This window comes from Arvicola amphibius, chromosome 4, assembly GCF_903992535.2.
Source record: "Arvicola amphibius chromosome 4, mArvAmp1.2, whole genome shotgun sequence".
Classification (NCBI taxonomy): Eukaryota; Metazoa; Chordata; class Mammalia; order Rodentia; family Cricetidae; genus Arvicola; species Arvicola amphibius.
The window spans coordinates 113,646,644-113,662,370 of record NC_052050.1 but is presented as its reverse complement, the minus strand read 5'-3'; positions in this window follow the sequence as shown (position 1 = coordinate 113,662,370).

The following is a 15,727-nucleotide window of genomic DNA, read 5'->3' as shown; positions in this document are numbered from 1 at the left end:
TAACTTTTTAAAAATATTAGTTTTTTTGAATATGTATATTAAAATTTAACAGTAGCAATTAATAAGAATATAGTATATTATAACAATATACTCAATATTATATGAACGTTGTCTATTGTTTCTGAAATCATCTTAGTATACTAAGCTCATCCTTTCTTATGATAATGCGATATGATGCAGTACTTTTGTTATGAAAGGAATTATAATGAAGGATATAAATCTTGCCATGTAGCATTAGCCTGACAGTGACCTTACTCTAATATGCATATATAGTCTGGCCTTCCTTAATATGAAGATGAAGGCTGAACTTAATTGTGAAAATACGCACATTCAGTTTACTGTTATTTCTTTGAGACAGGTGTCTTACTCTGCAGCTCTGATCCAGGAAACATGTAAATTCAATCAGCTTCCATCAAACTGGGGCAAGATAATGTGTTGTTGTTTAAGTAGAATAAAATACATTTTTTATTATTTTGATCTCTCATTTAGTTAAATGTATGATATTTCATAAACATTATTATTAATAAGTAACATTTCATTGTTTGGCTGCAAAACTGTTTGGTTATCCATGGCTACCCACTTTTCTTGCTTGCTTTTTTTGGATTATCTGGATAGTCAGGAACCCTTGATTTTTGCTGCAATGTAGAAATCATATCTCAAATTTCCAACACCTCAAAGAGAACCAAAGTTTCTCATTAGGTATGAAAATGCAGCAACCAAGTACGGAGCAGTATATAGAGCAAGTCATCAGAGAACTAGACCACAAACAAAGAAGGAACTAAGGAGTAGGGAGGGGAAATGAGCTCACTACCAGGCTTACAACTAAGAGACAAGATGTGTTTATTCATGTAGAACTTGACAGAACTAAAAGGTGCGTATGGTATATAAAGGTACCAGTTGTGCCCAACAGTGTGCTTAAAATGAAATGTGGATAAAAACTGAGACAAACTTTTATAACAGACTTTTTTAAAAAATTTTTTTCTACAAAAGCTTTCATGTAGCCCCTATAAGGTATCTACTGTTGGTGGGCATTTAGCTCTTAGCCACCTTATCAGCTCTGCTTCATACAGTGGATAACCTCAGAAGTAGACCACCTTGTAAATCCTCTGAATGGGTTTGAAGTTTTGTTTCTCATGTTCTGGTTTCAGTTTGAAGATCTGTTATGCTAGACTTCCTGGCAGTCCTAACATAAACATCTACTTAGCCTAAATAGGGGACTGTCAATACAACACAGCAACAATTCCACCAAGCTCAATTTGGTGCGTTAATAACAGTATTCGGACAAGGAGATACTGATGGAAGGATGGGCAATTAAAAGCAGCCATATCACTGAAAAACTGACTTGAACCTGGCTTGTGGAACCTGGGACCAAGAAGGCCTCCCCAGGACAGGCAAACTGCTCCATAGAAGTGAATCTCCTCCAGACAACTGTCTTCTCCACAGCAATTACTCACTACCTCTACCGTCCTTGGTTCAGATTTGGGAATCTTCTCAGTTTGAACTCTCCAATATTTCAGAGGTTGTTTGTCTCTGAGCCACATAGCACTTCCCCTTTACAGAATGGAATGTTTCATTTGGATTCAAAAGAAGATCATCGAAAAGATAGTATTTTACTTTGTTATACTATGAAAATATGTGTGTTTCATTTGTCAATCATTAGTAAACAAACAAACAAATAAAGTAGGGCTTGGGGCTTGGGAGGTAAATTAGTGGTTAATACACCACCTGCTTTTTTGGAGGACCCAGTTTGTGTTCCCAGCAGCCATATGGAGTCTGTAAATCCATTTCCAGAGGACCAGACTTCCTCTTTTGGTCTGCAAAATACACACAAAATAAGCAAACACATAATTTTGAGTGTTATATACTGTATTCTGTACATACATACATATATATATATATATATATATATATATTGTATATCAGTCTAAATGAAACTATTGATTAAACTGTTGACCGAGGTTTCTCTCCCTCCTGGTCCCTCAGTCGTTCAGTCCCAAATAAACACACAGAGGAGTACATAAATTATAAACTGATTGGCCTATTATCTCAGGCTTCTTATTAACTCTTATAGTTTATATTAGGCCTGCTTGCTTGTTTTTTGAGACAATATCCAACAATGTAACCCAGGATTATTTGGAAAGTATGGCTCTGCCTCCTCCTGCACCCTAGCATTACAGTGGCATTCCCATACACCCAGTTTGTTAACCAACAACTAAGCATCTATAGCATTACATTGACACACCAATATAACCAGTTGCTTAACTAACATCTAAGACTCTATAGCATTACAGTGGCATACCAATATAGCCAGTCGGTTAACTAACACATAAGGCTCTATTCTTTTGAAAGATGATATCCGAATTTAGTTGCCCTAAATTTTCATGACCTAGAAACAATTAAAACTGTTCCCATTCATTCTAGTCTATTTATTTCATTGAATACAGACAGAAACTAAAACCGCATAATTACCATTCCAGAAAATGTTCTCTTCACATTAATAGTATTTTTTATTTTGGTGTTACCTTTCAACAGAACACAACAAAATTCAATTAATTATGTGAAGATATTTTTAACAGATTTTAAAGAGCTCTTTATGTTTTCTCCTGGAACTTGGAAAAATGCCATAATTCATTCTATTTTCCAACATGTCAGTCTAAGCGTAGGAACACCTGTTTATCCTGGAGCATAGCCTAAGTCGTTGCAAGAATCTATGCACCAGAATGGGAAACACCTGTACCCACATTCATGCAGTCAGTGACCTTATGCCAAAGGCAAGAGAGCATAGCAGAAAATTTCCTACTGCATAACATAATCCCAGTAAATGTTTAGGTAAAATGATTATGTACTTATTTATAAGAAGATTTGAAGACAGTGTCCTGTGCATTCAGCTCTGTATTTACTTACAAGAGTAGAGTTCAGTTACATAAATAGGAAACACTCTAGGCTTTCTGAGAAAAAAGGTGTAGGCAGGTTAATAGGCTTGCAAAGACACTAGTAAGATAGAATTAAGGTGTAGAAAAATGTTCATAATTTTTCTAATTGCAGTTGACCGAGAAAACATTGCCAAGGCATTTAGTATACAACCCTCAGGAGAGTACCTGCAGACCTTACTGATCTCCAAATGCCCAGGCTGTCATCACAACCTGGTGGCATTACCTTCTTCTGTCACCTAAATTTTACCAAGAACAGATTCTAGCTGAAACAATTTGATGGCATAAAATCCTTAATAACTGAATTTTGGGTTTTATAGGTTTATAGTACAAGAGGTAATTTATGAGGGTGGGAACCTGTAGAGTCTGGTTTTCTTCAACTTGGTACTTGAGATCCTCTAACACTATAAAAAATTCACAGAACCAAAAACCGTATGTTGAAATTATGATCAAATAACGTTTTTCCTACTGTGTTTTTCTCTCACTATTAGAAAGTTAATCATCCATTGACTACTTGATTCACGATGGAGTTTTAGAGTACTCATACTCCAAGCTCATAATGCATTGTACCCTCCTACTCAACTTGTGTTTTAAAAGTTCATTCCTCTAGTATAAGGCAAAATTTAGGGTACAATGGCAAAGATGAAAAATTTTTAAATAGCTTTTTGTCATTTCTTTATGATTTTCACTATGATAAGATTTATTGTTCACTATAAATTTTGTGTGTAATCTTATAGTAATAACACAGAGATTGTTCAAAAATAGTTTGTAAGTTTGGAAGAAGCAAGGTTTGTCTGTAAATAAACCATAAGCCCAGATTATATTAATTTAATAAAATACAAATTATTTCCCTTTGCTTTCTGGAAGAGATCTTATATGAGTTTCCTTATACTGGGCATTAAGCTAAGTTTCCTGGAGTATGATCATATTGGGGAACTAAGGAAATCAGAAGAGAACAAACCTGTCTCTGTAAGTAAATTCTTTATTATTGAGGCTTTGTATATTTACAATTCTAAGAAGTTCTGACTTAATTTGTAGGAACAAGCATTAAACAAGAAATTTAGAAAAGCATGTTGGGAGAACTATTTGGAAACTCTCTAGAGAGACTGTCAAGAGCCTTCTCTGAGGTAGACGGTGTTTTTCATTCTCAGGGCTGTTCGGTGTGCAACACTCTGGGAAAGACATCTTACATTGGCTACTGTTGAAAGATTAACCCACTAGAGATTTTCCTTATTTCAGTGATCAGCTTCCTACTTGTCTTTCCAAGTCCTGATTATCAGAAAAATTATGGATTCATCATGGCAATGCAGTTTCATTTTTAAAGCAGAAACTATCAAACTTCAATTTAAAACATTTTATTACTTTTATTTATTAATTCTTATGGTCTAACATTTGGAGGTCAGAGGAAATTGGCAGAGTATCTTCCCTCCTTTCTTCTTGAAATGGGTCTCAAATGTCAAACTCTGGATATCAGATATGGTTTCAAGTACCTTTAGCTACAGAGTTGTCTTGATGATCTGGAGCTACATTTTGCTTTAACATGGAAGATTTACCATTCCCAAAGTCTTAAATAGATACCAAAATGGTATTTTATGATATAAAAATAATAGTTGGCAATTTTTATAATTTGGTTTCTTGAGTCAGAGTGTCTCTGTGTAGCTTTGAAGTCTGTCCTGGAACTAACTCTTGTAGACTAGGCTGGCCTCTAACTCACAGATATCTACCTGCCTCTATTTCTTATGTGATGAGATTAAAGGCATATGCCATCATTGCCTGGCTTTAATAATTGGCAATTTTTAACCGAAACAAACTTATACTGAAGGACTATCAGTAAGAAAGCTTTATTTCTACCTACCTATATAACTTATAACAAAATTCTTTCAAAGCCTCTGTGTATAGTGAGACGAACTGTGTACTGAATCTATACCTGGACTATGGGACTGTAATGATATTATAACTCTGGAATTTACTTTTGTCTTGACAGATTGTTCCAACTACAGATTACATAAGCAAATTTCATTTGATTTTGCAGTGCTTAACCCACAGCCAACATCATCCTAGATGCTCATTCCTGATTCTACATACAGGAATTTTGAAATCAACTGATCTACATCAGGAAGTTACAGTCACAAGGAAGAAAGAGTCCCCAAGAGTTGCAAAGTCACCATGTGTCGGGTTCTGGAAAATAAACCACCCAACAATTCCAGAAGAATTACTTTCACATTGAATGGCTGTGTTTCCAAACTTTGAGCACTACTTGGGATTTCTTCTCACAGGTAGTCACCATCACTATTTAGTGTCTCAAGAGATCATAAGTATTTCAAGCATCATAACATACTGAAAAACATAGGTTAATTGAAAATGTTTTATTTTGCAGAGTTGATGCCAGATGTGTAATCACTTGTTCATTTACAACCTTGTGAATGTTGACAACTTTAATCAATAGTAAAATCAGGTCAAAGCAGAATCCCCACACCACTAATTGTATTCAAGGGATTAGCCATGCTAATAAATTAGAGAGATAATTGCACTGACAAAGTTAGAAAGAAGAAAAGAAGTTGAAGAAAATGTTCAGGAAGTTATTTTGTTAGCCTGAGTAGGAAATACTATTGTCAGTAATAAAGACTGTGACAGTAATGCTTAAGAAACAAAGTTTAATAAGGGATAGCTAACATAAAGAATAGCTAGACACTGTGACATTAATTATGAGTAGAAAATGAGAATTCTGCAGATAGCACCTGTACTCTGTACTTAAATCAGTTCTCAAATAGTTTCCTTAGGGTAAAATAAAATAAAATAAAACAGAGCAAAGGGCATTCCTAAAATAAAGGTAAAACAGAAATGCCCTCATGTACTTAATGTTCTTCTTGTGGGATCTTATGATAGTACTGCCATCATTGGGAGGCTGAAGTGAAGGACAAAGTTTGAATAGATTAGAATAACACCCATCTGTTTTAATTGTTCCTGTTCAAGTTCAACGTCATTAAAACACGGCATATGCAAAGCTAGTAACTACTGATATATATGTTATTGAAAATTTAGCAGCTATTTTTTTTCAATTGTTAGCCATGCACTAACAAAAGGATTGAAATCAAAAGCCTCTGAATATACTTAAGGATTTTCTGTAGCAGGTATTCAGTAAGAGCTCCTGGGAGCACTTCTCACTGGAGACCTGTGGAAGTTTCCTTTGTCTATTGGCTAGAGCATTAGTCATCTAAAAGGTGTGATGACATCAAAGACGACTAGGTAGCATGGCTACTGGCCAGCAGCTGTACTGCATAGAGTACCCAATCATCACCCACCCTGTGGTATAGTCTTCCAAACATAGGGACAGACATTGATGTAGGTAGAATTCTTACAAAACTATAAATGACTCTTAGCCTGGTTAGAGCCACACAAAGCACAGTCCTGGAAATTTCTATTACTTTGAATCAGGCTTTATGAAAATGGCCTCTCTTTAGTATATTTTTGCCTTATATAAGTCACAAATATTGATATAAATTTAATTTAAGATTATATAGAACTTTCCGCAATGTGAATAGCACTGTGCTAGTGTTCATTGTCAAATTAATACATTTTAGAATGATCTGGAAGGTGAAATTCTGAAAATGCCTGTAGGGGTTTATCTTGGTTAAATTTTGAATGAGGAGCATCCGCCTAATATGGGTGATACCATTCCTCAGGGGGATCCAGAACCATTTAAGTGGAGAGTTGGACAGCACCATGCATTTATTATTCTTCTCTGATCGTGCATAGAATGTGACCAGCTGCTTTAATCTCCTGCAATGTTGAGTTCCTTGCCATGATGAACAGTAGCCTTGTCTATGGCTGGATAAATCATCATCCCTTAGTTTGCTATCATCAGAGGAAAGGAAACAAAGAAAAATATCAACCATTTGCAGATATCTTTAAAATTGGGTGAGTTTCCATGTGAAAATGGATTCCCCCTGGCTGTTTTATATTTGTTTCATGTTACTGATTTAACAAGTGGCCATAGTCTTGGTAGCCTACAATACTACATTTATTCTCTCACCGCAGAAAGTGTCTTAAGGAGCTCTTACCACAATTTTTGTTTGTTCTTGAGGAGCTAGAATTTAATTCATCTCTTGCCTTTTCTGGCACCTAGAATCAGGCTGAACTCTTTGGTTCTTGGTCTTATCACACTGACTTCTTTATTATGATTACTTGTCATTTTGTGATATTGATTCTCTGTCAGTCTCACATATAAGAGTCCTTGTAGTTGTATTAGTTTGATAGATAACCCAGGAAACTATTTCCAAATTGATTGGCATTTCTAATATCCCCTTTACTTTATAAAACAGCATATGCATATGTTCAGTTGTTCAGTATATGGACATCCTTTGGGATCAGGAATATTTTCTTACCACCTCCATTGATAAGAACTTAGCATGTTTAGACAAAATGGATTGTGTATAAGCAGACTGATTTCTTAATTATAACTTTATAGGAATATTAATATATTTATAGCTATTATTTAAAGCAACTATATATATGCAAATTTAGAGATGGTTTTGCTCAGATTCATGCTTTTTCAAGTCATGGTGATAAATATGACACAAATTTTGTACCATAAACTTAGCAGAACCATGCCTAGACTATAGACTGATTGATCTGTATGTAAATTTCCTTTCTCTGTGCCACTTCATGCCTGGATTTGGCAGAAAGTCAGTTTTTTCGCACAGTCCCGAAGAATCAGGAAAATCATCTGAACACAGTGTCTTCTTATGCTCTGTGCTGTAGAATGAAAGACTGGTTCAAAGACAACATCCATGATCATCATGCCAAAATGCAAGCTACTGCCTCATGCTTACTTCTTACCATGAAGCTAAATTGTACACTGCATCATGTTTTGTACTCATTCTTCCCCTGCAGATTTGTTTATTTTCAGACTTTAGCCTCATAGATACATAATCTTATTTTCCATTTGGACTCAATTTAAGTGTTCTGTACTCAGAATAAATGGATTCATCGTTCACTTTCCATCTGTGCTTATTCATAAAAGATGAATACATTATATAAAACTGCAGAATACAATACAAAATATTTTTAAGTTAGTATACTGACTAACGATGCAATTATACACATCTTTTTATATGTTCTTCTATGCATCTGTATTTGTATAAATTCAAGCTATTTTTTCTTTGTTTATGGAAGAAACTAATAAAAAGTTATGGAACTTGAGTTTCACTTTATTAAATCACAAAAAACACCAAGGGTAGGTTATTAATTTCATAAAGGTGTTTTCTGCTTCATTTCACTACATGTTTGAAAAATTAGTCTGTAAACTGAGTAATAACTTACAGATAGTAAATTCTAAGGAAAATTCTGCCCTCCTTACACTTTTCTTTGATGTTGTTATCTTTCTTGCTTAATGCATAAAACTTTTTATTTATTTATAATTATAAATCCACCTTGAGGAAGATATTAAAGCCTACTACAGAAACTGCAACACAGAGAGAAAACGAGAGAAAGAGGGAGGGGGAGGAGAGAAGAAAAAAGAGAGAGCACACTAAAACAATTATTCTGTAAAAAAGCAAAATGTCTCTACTAGATACTGTTAGAGGGAACCCACAATAGGACCACTCAGACACAGGTTATAGCCAATTAAAAGTCTTTGTATAACAGTTCTCACTGTCCTTGAACTATATTTTGTAGACCAGTTTGGCTTTGAACTCATGAAGATTCACCTGCTTCTTCTTCCTGACTGCTGAAAGTCTTTATTCTGGTTGGTTGTGATTATACTCAGGAATTTGAACCCAAGTGTAGTACCTCGTGTTTAGAGTAAGGGATTTTTAAAAGCAAAAACCACATCATGGTTGTCAGGTACACTGGTAGTTTGTGCAAGCAAGCACTTTAACACAAGCTAGGATACGCAGTTAGCTGGAGGTGGGGGTTTGAACATATTACTACTATGCTTCTAAATGGATATCACATTTAAGTGACTTCTAAAAGTATATTGTTGTATTCATAGATGAGTATATTTCTCATCCTTTATAAATGAAACTTGTTTTTGTAGTAGGTGGTGAAGAACATAGTGACCTACAACTAGCCAACATTCAGAGAATAAGTTTGCCAAGCACTTAGCCTTATAGTGAACATATATACTATAACTGCCAACCAAAAGCCCAAGAATCATTGTGGAAGAGTGTGTGGAAAGAGTATAAGAGCCAAAAGATGTAGATAATTACATAAAAATGTAGTCTTCTGAATATAGCAGGGCTGGTATACATACAAATCACAGTGGTGAACACATAAAGCATAAAGTTTAGGCAGTTCAGACAAAATCCCAATAAAGAGAGAGGAGGTAAGAACACAGTGGTTCTAGTCCAACTTGTGAAGGCATTGGCAACTGTTAGGTACTGGGAGAGGGAGAGAAAGTTTTATCTAAGAGGTCAACATCTGGTAAAGTCAACAACTTTCTAGTAGAAGACCACATAGTCAAGAATATTTTGGCAGCTAAAATTGATCTTGAAAAAAACAAAAACAGTCTCAAAATTGAATATGTAGGAAGGGGGGGTGAATTGGGTAAGAGGTGATGAAAAATGGAGAATACAGTTTAAAGACATAAAATTCTCAAAAAACTAAAATAATGTAGATTTAAAGGGAAAACCAGTATTTGCCTATTTGCCTATATATATATATATATATATATATATATATATATATATATATATGCAGAAGCAAAGAGGATGAAGCTACACAAGTAATATTTTGGTCAGGGTGTTTGTGGAGGGCAATCAGTACAATGATTCCCTCAGATTTGGAGTCTGCATGAGTGAAGCATCTTTGTATATTTTTACCTTAATTGTCTTCAGGGCTTCCTGCCAAAGTGAACTGAACTGATTTTATACCTCCAGAATTCTGTTACCTTGTAAATAACACAGAATTATGTATTCCATTCCTGGAATTTAGGATAGAGATGGTTCTCCTAGGGAACAAAAATATATTAATAAGGACAATCTCCCAGATGATTATGATGAAGCTGGATGATGTAACAGAAAGCAGAATCCCATTACAGTTATCTTAAAATCTACCCAGGATGATTATAAAAATAGGCATTGTATTTATTTATAACTCAGTTTATGGATCTGGGTCAGTTATAAGACATGGGTATCTCATGCAATCTCTACATCACTCTAAAATTTGCTAGGTGGCTTGCCTCTCTAAGGAACCTGGATCATACAATATAATATGAAAGTGTTTTTTTCTTCAACTTTTCCTCCTCCAGTGATCTCAGACTCACTATGTATAAAGTTGTAATTTAGAATATTTCAATATGTCACATTAAATAGAAACTGACTTTTGAGAAAACATTATCATGAATTTGATTTTTTTCCATTTAGATAATGTAGTCAGTGTTTACCATTTTTAAAAAATATTTTGTGTGTGTGTGACTTCAGTAACTTTTTAGGAGGAAAGTAGAAGAAATATATCATTTACTTAATATTTAGTTCCTTCTACAGAATGCATATGTTTATTCTAACATTGTCTTAGGAAAAAGTAAAACAATATATTTGAAAAGTATTTCAAATACAATATTTCACAATGCTTCTATGAAGGAGAATAATTGTTTGGTGCCATGTTTCAAAAGGATATTTCACTAAAATGTATGATATTGACAAATTTTATATAAGAATCCCAATCCATTACTGTTTCTTACGTCAGTTAATCAATACATGATCTGGAGGCAGGTACTGGAAGCAATGGGCCTGTGCATTGTTTCCTTTTACTTCCTTTTCTTTCTTTTTTCTTTTTCCCCTCCTTCCTTCCTTTCTTTATCTATGTTTTATTGAGGCATGCAACTACTTAGATCTTGGAAGAAAAATAATTATATAAGTGAGTTGTAGTAATTTAAAAAAAGATAGGAGTTTGGGCTTCCTAGAATTTCTTAAGTATCTTTTCAAGAACAAACACATACCTGTGTTTTTCTTTCATTTTAATACTCAGTGAAGCAAAAGTCCATCATCTAGAACAAGCTTAATATTTGCAATCTTCAAGGTAACAAAACAATAAAAGAAGGGATTTTAATTCTCTTAAGGAGGGGTTACCTTGCCCCTATAAATGCTAAAAGCTATAGAGTAAGAACTAATGGGGAAAAAAGGCACCAGTGTAACTGGATAAAAAATTAGAAATCGTAAAAATAAAACAGCTTGAAAATATATTCAAGGTCCTGAACTATTAAAGAATTAGAAACATGCAATTTGATATAGCTAGGTAGAGACACAATTTGAAATCAACTATCAAATGATTTGTAGCTTAACTCTGTTATGCAAGTTGTTTGTAAACTTAAGCGAATAAAACCCAATAATTTACATTTGCTTAAACAAGAAAGACTTAAATATTCAGCTGAGATCTTTTTGGGTTACCACAAAATGAAAAGTAGCATTTTTGTACTTGAGAGGTATCATAACTGAAGATCTGCCTAGCATGCAATCCTCCAAGACTCCTAGGGTTAGATACCCAGTTACATAAAAGGCTATGAAAAAAAGCAGTATTGGTAAGCTCTAGATACTAAATATTTAACAGTTTCTAGAATAGTGAACTGTATCTGAATTAAACTCAAACCTGGTATGCATTGTGACCTTTTCTATCACATTTTATCATGCGACTATCCTTACTGAGATTTCTCTGATGTGCCTACACCTTTCAAACTGCAGAGAGAGGGAGAAAAAACCTTCACAGAAAAGGTCAGAGCACTGCATGGGATGCAGCCTCAATTTCAAGGCAATATGAAATTCAGGCACTGAGTGGCTCTGGACGGCTTCCATGAAACTGTCAGTAGAAAGTGGAGCCTTTAATGATCACAGAGCTCACTGTTCAATTGAGTGTGACTAGATGAAGCAAGAATTCAAACTGAGTCTCTGTGGTGAATTGTCCACTGATTGAGATGTAGCTCAGTGAGGGAAAGTGGTCCCCAGGGATCACAGATCTATTGAGAAGGCAAAACCTGCTCTGGCTTGGCTTCAAATTTCAGGCTGGTGCAGTGCAGAATGCCAGCACAGTCAGTAAGCAACAAGAGGACTGATACTCTCCGACCTTCCTGTATGTCCATGGATCTTATATCTTAAAGTATAGTTTAGGACATGGACATGACTTTTGCTTCTCAAAATCTAAATAAAATAATCTTGCATGAGTTAATCATATAATCTTCAGAAACACATTTACTTTGTACTTTTGTCAATTAATACGTATAACTTTGGTCAACACAAATCAATTTTATTTGAAATAGAGAAATGATGATAAGGGGGCTGATGATATGATTCTGCTAGTTAGGACCCCTGCCACTCGAGCTGATAACCTGTATTTGAGACCAAGGATACACACAGTGAAAGGAAAAACTCAATTCCTGCTGGTTATCTTCTGGCTTCCACATGTACACCAGGCATGAATGCTCAAATAATAGTAATATAAAAAAGAACTGACAGGAACAATAATTTCTGGCAGAATTTTATGTATATAGTTTATTTATATGAAACTAAAGCATACTTTTTTATGTCACTTGAAATTTTGATTACAAAATGGTGCCAGGAACATTTGACCACAGTGGTCCTTTCATCTAAACCTCATTTTTGACAGGAGAGGATGCTGAGATCTTGGAAGAGATTGTAAGTAACAGGCAAATTGAAACTGTCTACCCAAGAGTCTTTCCTAAGAATTAAGGCTTTTCAGTCACTGTGTCAGTGAAAACAATCAGCTATTCTGAAAGCAAGTCCACATACCCGTTATGTCTTCTGAAAAGGTAGTGTATCTGAACACAGCATCAGGATTCCAAGGAAGGTAATAGAAACACAAATGCTGGGAACCCTCTTTATGAGGATCTCTCATGGAATTAGGGGCTTAGATCTCAGTTTCCCCACCATTAGTGAAAAAAGACTCATACTTGGAAGCACTTTAACCAGATTAGTGTCAAGGAAAATGTCGAGACCCACTGGTGAATATAAGAAAACTGTATGTAGTGAAAAGCTGCGGGCCTTGTTCCTGCCGCCCTGCTCCCGGCCACCGGCTAGCTTATGCCCCGAAATAACAACACACAAATTGTATTCTTTTAAATACTGCCTGGCCCATTAATTCCAGCCTCTTACTCACGTCTTGACTAACCCATATCTAATAATCTGTGTAGCACCACAAAGTGGTGCCTTACCGGGAAGTTTCTAGCTTATGTCCATCTTAGGCTGGAGCTTCATTGCGCGTCTGTCTTCTCTGAGGAGAGGCACAGTGGTCTGACTAACTTAGGAGAGGCGTGGCATCTTACTGATCCTTCTACCTCACTTCCTCTTCCTGTTCTGTCTACTCCACCCACCTAAGGGGCGGTCTATCAAATGGGCCAGGCAGTTTCTTTATTAGCCAATGAAATCAACTCAAACAGAAGACTCTCCCACATCAACTGTACAAGTGTAAGATGATATCTCAAAGTTTTTTTTATTTGCATTTCCCTGATTGCTAAGAAGGTTGAGCATAGCCTTAAGTGTCTTTGGGCCATTTGAACTTCTTCTGTTGAGAATTCTCTGTTCAGTTCAGAGCCCCATTTTTAATTGGGTTAATTAGCATTTTAATGTCTAGTTTCTTGAGTTCTTTATATATTTTGGAGATCACACCTTTGTCTGTTGTGAGGTTGGTGAAGATCTTCTCCCATTCAGTAGGTTGCTTTTTTTGTCTTAGTGACAGTGTCCTTCGCTTTATAGAAGCTTCTCAGTTTCAGGAGGTCCCATTTATTCAATGTTGCCCTTAATGTCTGTGCTGCTGAGGCTCTACGTAGGAAGTGGTCTCCTGTGCCCATTTGTTGTAGAGTACTTCCCACTTTCTCCTCTATCAGGTTCATTGTGTTCAGATTGATATTGAGATCTTTAATCCATTTGGACCTGATTTTTGTGCATGGTGATAGATATGGATCTACTTTCATTCTTCTACAGGTTGACATCCAGTTATGCCAGCACCATTTGTTGAAGATGCCCTCTTTCTTCCATTGTGTACTTTTAGCTCCTTTGTCGAAAATCAGGTGTTCATAGGTTTGTGGGTTAAAATCTGGGTCTTCTATTCGATTACATTGGTCAACTTCTGTTTTTATGCCAATACCAAACTGTTTTCAATACTGTAGCTCTGTAATAGAATTTGAAGTCAGGAATGGTAATGCCTCCAGAAGTTCCTTTATTGTATAAGATTGTTTTGGCTATCCTGGGTTTTTTGTTTTTCCATATAAAGTTGATTATTATCCTCTCAAGATCTGTGAAGAATTTTGATGGGACCTTGATGGGGATTGCATTGAATCTATAGATTGCCTTTGGTAGAATTGCCATTTTTACTATGTTGATCCTCCCAATCCAAGAGCAAGGGAGATCCTTCCATTTTCTGGTATCCTCTTCAATTTCTTTCATCAATGACTTAAAATTCTTGTCAAATAGATCTTTCACTTCCTTGGTTAGAGTTACCCCAAGATATAAAATCAAAAACACCAATGATAGCCTTTGCTGGAGAGGATGTGGAGTAAGGGGTACACTCATCCATTGCTGGTGGGAATGCAAACTTGTGCAACAACTTTGGAAAGCAGTGTGGCAGTTTCTCAGGAAATTCGGGATCAACCTACCCCAGGACCCAGCAATACCACTCTTGGGAATATATCCAAGAGATGCCCTATCATATTACAAAATCATTTGTTCAACTATGTTCATAGCAGCATTATTTGTAATAGCCAGAACATGGAAACAACTTAGATGCCCTTCAATGGAAGAATGGATGAAGAAAGTGTGGAATATATACATATTAGAGTACTACTCAGTGGTAAAAAAACAATGACATCTTGAATTTTGCATGCAAATGGATGGAGATAGAAAACACTATCTTGAGTGAGTTATCCCCAACCCAAAAAGATGAACATGAGATGTATTCACTCATATTTGGTTTCTAGCCATAACTAAAGGACATTGAGCTTATAATTCATGATCCTAGAGAAGCTAAATAAGAAGCTGAACACAAAGAAAAGCATATAGTTATCCTACTGGATATTGGAAGTAGACAAGCTTGCTGGACAAAAATTGGGAACTTGGGGGTGGGTTGGGATGAAGCTAAGGGAAGATGGGGAGAGAAAAATGTGAAGGGGAGGATGGGGAGAGCTTGGGGAAATGGGATGGTTGGGATAAAGGAAGGGTGGATATGGGAGCAGGGAAGTATATATCTTAATTAAGGGAGCCATTTTAGGGTTGGCAAGAGGCTTAACTCTAGAGGGGTTCCAAGGTATCCAGGGAGATATCCCCAGCTATTTCCTTGGGCAGATGAGGAGAGGGAGACTGAAATGGCCTGATCCTATAGACATACTGATGAATATCTTCCATATCACCATAGAACCTTCATCTGGTGACTGAGCTCCCAAAGTCCAAATGAGGAGCAGAAGGAGGGAGAACATGAGCAAGGAAGTCAGGACCACGAGGTGTGCACCTACCCACTGAGATGCTGGGGCTGATCTAATGGGAGCTCACCAAGGCCAGCTGTACTGAGACTGAAAATGCATGGGATAAAACTGGACTCCCAGAACATGGCAGACAATGAGGGCTGCTGAGAAGCCAAGGACAATGGCATTGGGTTTTGATGCTACTGCATGTACTGGCTTTGGTGGGGCCTAGTCTGTTTGGATGCTCACTTTCCTAGACCTGGAAGGAGAGGGGAGGACCATGGACTTCCCACAGGGCAGGGAACCCTTACTGCTCTTCGGACTGGAGGTGGGGAATAGGCAGAAATTTTTAATAAAAAAAAGAAAAAAAAAAAGAAAAAGAGAAAAAAAAGAA